The sequence below is a fragment of the Miscanthus floridulus genome, chromosome 1, assembly GCF_019320115.1.
Source record: "Miscanthus floridulus cultivar M001 chromosome 1, ASM1932011v1, whole genome shotgun sequence".
Classification (NCBI taxonomy): domain Eukaryota; kingdom Viridiplantae; phylum Streptophyta; class Magnoliopsida; order Poales; family Poaceae; genus Miscanthus; species Miscanthus floridulus.
Genome location: NC_089580.1, coordinates 104,164,027 through 104,168,438, shown reverse-complemented (window position 1 = coordinate 104,168,438; position 4,412 = coordinate 104,164,027). Strand labels below are relative to the sequence as shown.

Here is a 4,412-nt window from a genome sequence, read left to right as displayed (position 1 = left end):
AGGGTCAACATGTGACCTGATGCAACGCTTGAGCGTTCGGTCGGTAGTGACGTATGGTGATGCAAGCGCTGAGCTGAGGCAATGAGGATCTGATGCGGTGGTGCGTCTGATCGTGGCGCATCTGACATGTTCGGTCGCCTAAATTCGCCTCTAGATACTCTCTGTAAATGACCTGTTGCATGGGCGCTGGGTTAGTCGGCATGTCCGGTCGTCTGTTGACTATGTGCAGTGCTGAACTAATCTGACGCTGGGTTGGTGCGTTGGTCACTGGACCGGCGAGTCTGGTCCTTCATTAATGTGAGCACAGGAGCTGAGTTGACCATTGGAGATCGGTGGTAGATGTCAAACATGGAGGACACATGGCTAACATTCATTGACCGAACATTGGGTCCGAGCGTCAGGTCAATTCGACTAGCGCGTCCGGTCAGCGCGAAGACAATTAGGTGCAGGAGCCCAATGGCTCTATTCATGGGGGCTCTCTATTTAAGCCCCATGGCCGGCTCAAGCTCTCTCTCTTGGCCATTTGCATTGACATAGCAACCTTGTGAGCTTAGCCAAAGCCCTCCTACTCATCTCCATCATTGATTCATCATCTTTGTGAGGTTGAGAGTGAATCCAAGTGCATTGCTTGAGTGATTGCATCTAGAGGCACTTGGTGTTCATGCTTCGCTGTAGGTTTCGTTTGTTACGCTTGGTGGTTGCCGCCACCTAGATGGCTTGGAGCGGCGAGGATCGTCGAGCAGAGGTTGATGATTGTCTCCAGCTCTGATCATGGTGATTGTGAGGGGTTCTTGACCTTTCCCCGGTAGAGAGCCAAAAGGTAGTTCTAGTGGATTGCTCGTAGCTTGTGTGATCCTCATCTTGTGTTGGTTGTGCGGCACCCGATTATGGGTTTGGCGTGTGTTGAAGGTAGTTAACAACCATTATAAACCATCAATATAACATGCATAAGGGCATAAATGTAATCACCAACGAAGGTCTAGGGGTTTAAACTAATAAATTCCATGAGTTTTGGTGACTCTATATTTTCTACAAGGTTTATCTAGAAAACCATCAAGGCGGACCTAGATGTCAACTTAATCATGCTTATCCAAAGTGAAAACAACCCTAGAAGGTTCTAGAAGACTCGAGAGGACTCCACACCAAAGCGGAGGGTGAGGCATCGCTAGGTGGGGCTGGCCGGCCCCACCTACATGCCGACTGGCCCTTGGGACCCACATGTCAGCCCCCTGTTGTTATGTCGGTTCTCCACCACCTTCTAGATTGCATCTACACCGTTTATTCAAGTCGGTTTGATCCGAGGGCTCAGGATTGATGCTCCGACATATATATACCAGCCCCTGCCACCCCCTAAGGTAGATAAGTCATTTGAGAAGATAGAAACCCTAATCATCCTTAGAGCTACATCATATTTTAGGGCATAGCTAGTTAGTCTAGGTCTAGAGGGAGGCAAGCAGGCATCACTTGGATTCCCAATCGTGTCAAGAGCGTGGTTTGATATAATCTTTGTACTCCCTCTCTTTTGTATCTCTCATTACTTTTATATGTTTGCTACAATTGTTGACATTCATCTCCATATTTATCATATTCCTAGTTATAATGTTCATTGTCTACTTTGATTATATGCTTAGTATAGTTAGATTATCATCATGTTCATACATAAGTTCATATAGTGCTTGCTCCAAAGTACACAGGGTAAGTGGTTGACATTGTGTAAGCATGGTGCTTATACATTGTTTATCTATGGATGCACCCTATATTCCAGGCCATATGGTAGATCGTGGATGTGACACTTACGTTGAGTCCTTTGTAGTCCACTCCTCGAGTATAGGTATACAAGTAGGATCTAGTTACGAAGGAAGACAAGCTCTGTTCTTAATCTTCCTTAGTAATATCCCTTATGTGTAGATATGAAGTTGATCTTAGCCATGATTACTAGGTGTAATTGCACTAATCAATGTATGCTTTGACTTGTAATTAAGAATAACTTAGGAATTATTCCTCTAATATTCTACTTAACCATGCTAATGCCATAGAAAGGAGTACTTTGAGTGATCAATGATTAGTTATTATGCACTATTCATATATACATTTACCTCTTGACTTACCCCTGTTATGAGTAGAATATTGATTATGGTTTACTTCTCCATCAATGGCATAAGTTATCAATACATGTCATTGCCAGACCTTCCCTATGGTAAAAATATAAATAATAATACCTAGAATACCCTTGGGTAAAGTGCTACAATGGTATATTATCTATGTGCTTGCAGATCCCTTTCATTCATTTATATTTATATATATTCTTTCTAGTCACATGAAATATTAAAGTACTTTTTTGTGTCATTCTAGAAGTGGCACTAGGTAGTACCAACAAGCATTTCTGGCACCAACACTAGGGATGACAACTTAGTAAAAGATGCTAAGGAATGTCAACAACATAGGGCGACTACTTAAAACAAGTGACACGTTAATAAATACCAACAAGCATTTTTGGCGCCGTTGCCGGGGAAGGTAGCTAGGCAAAGCAAGTATTGATAAGCTTATACTTATTGATGTGATTGAGATAACCATTGACCTCTGCTCAAATAGGCTTACCCTTGTTTCATTTAATTTTGTATCTTATGCAGGGTAATGTATGACCGGTTTTGACCTTCCGACAAACTACGTTGACGATCTAGAAGCATTACTTAAGAGAACTAAGGTTAAACTCAAGAAAGTTTCAGCTTTAGAGTCAGAAGACAACCAGATAAGGCAAAGCTTAACACCAAAATTTGAAGCCATGGCTAACAACACTCTCCGTGAATTCTCTACTCCAACTACAGCCAACATCCGAACCGGACCAACAATCAATGTTGGAGACAATGGATTTGAGCTCAAGCCAGCCCTCATCAACATGGTGCAAGCAAGCTAGTTTTGTGGAAAGGCACATGAAGATGCGAGTGCACATCTCCAACACTTCCTGGAGATCTATAGCACTTTCACCATCAAAGGAGTGACCCAAGATGCCATACTACTTTGCCTCTTTCCATTCTCACTCTTGGGGAAGGCAAAGCAATGGTTCTATGCCAACAAAGATACAAATACTACATGGGATAACTGCTCCACTACCTTCCTAACAAAGTTCTTTCTCATAGGCAAGACCAATGCTCTGTGTGGGAGAATCTCAAGCTTTCAATAGCAACATGATGAATCTACCACTGAGGCATGGGAACACTTTCAAGATTATATTATGGAATGTCCTCATCATGGGATAGAGAATTGGCTACTCATATAGACTTTCTACCATGGGTTGACCAACAGTACCCGTGAGACTATGGATGCTGCTGCTGGAGGTGCATTCCTGTAACTCACCATACCAGTTGCAATAGTTCTTGTGGAGAAGATGGCCTCCAACCAAGGTTGGAATGAAGAATGTCTTTAGACCCGCAAGAGAGGTGGAGGTATGCATCAACTCATGGAGGTAGACATGTTGTCTGCTAAGATGGACCTGCTGATGAAGAAGCTCGAAGATTGAGCCAATGAGAAGCAAGAAGTCATGCACATTCATGATTCCCGCATGACATGTGAAGAGTGTGGAAACACTAGGCATTTAGGGAGCAACTATCCTAAAACCCATAAGGATGTAAACTTTGTCAACAACAACTACTTTCGTCCTCAACAGAATCAAGGATGGAATCAGCAATAGAGGCCAAACTACCAAGGTAATCCTCAAGGTAATAATTTTAATAATTTTAATCAACCAGCCTTGAGAGAATTGATTTCTGACATAACTAAAATTATAGAGAGCTTATCTAGGAATTAACTTCCAATGATAGAATATTAGAAAATATGAGTAAAACCTCTCTTCTACCATTAAGAACCAGCAGCTTTAATAAATTGATAGAGTCACAAATAGCTCAGCTGGCTGCTGTTGTTCCTCCGACCGATAAAAGTAAGATTCTAGGGTAACTAGAAGATCTAGAAACTACACATCTTATCGATATTCACAATGCAACATACTACTATATACAACCATCGATGGGAAGGTGGATAGATTACACATTGCTAGAAAAGAAGAGCGATCTAGGGAGACCTATCATCCCCATCGCCATTGGACCTCATATTTTCCAAGAAGTTGTCTATGACTTCAGAGCAAGTGTCAACATCATGCCTAAGGTAATTTATTTTAAAACTAATGGAGATACTTTGTTGTACACAAATATATGTTTGCAGCTTGTAGATCAGTCACTTTGCTACCCTAAGGGAGTTCTTGAAGATACCATTGTTCGAGTGGGACAATCATATGTGTCCGTAGATTTTATGGTTTTGGAAATAGGTGGAGATGTAAGGGCACCCATTATCTTGGACCGACCTTTCCTAAGCACTACAAAAGCCATCATCTATGTGGACAGCGCCAAGATCTGTTTCAT

At 42.1% G+C, this 4,412-nt stretch overlaps 1 non-coding gene across 1 annotated transcript; it reads right to left on the bottom strand.

The window, feature by feature from the left end:
- Positions 1-3,146: 3,146 nt before the first annotated feature.
- LOC136511495 (small nucleolar RNA R71) lies at positions 3,147-3,255 on the bottom strand. The gene has a single exon (XR_010772738.1). It is a non-coding gene; the product is annotated as a small nucleolar RNA R71 (small nucleolar RNA).
- Between the last annotated feature and the right edge of the window lie 1,157 nt (positions 3,256-4,412).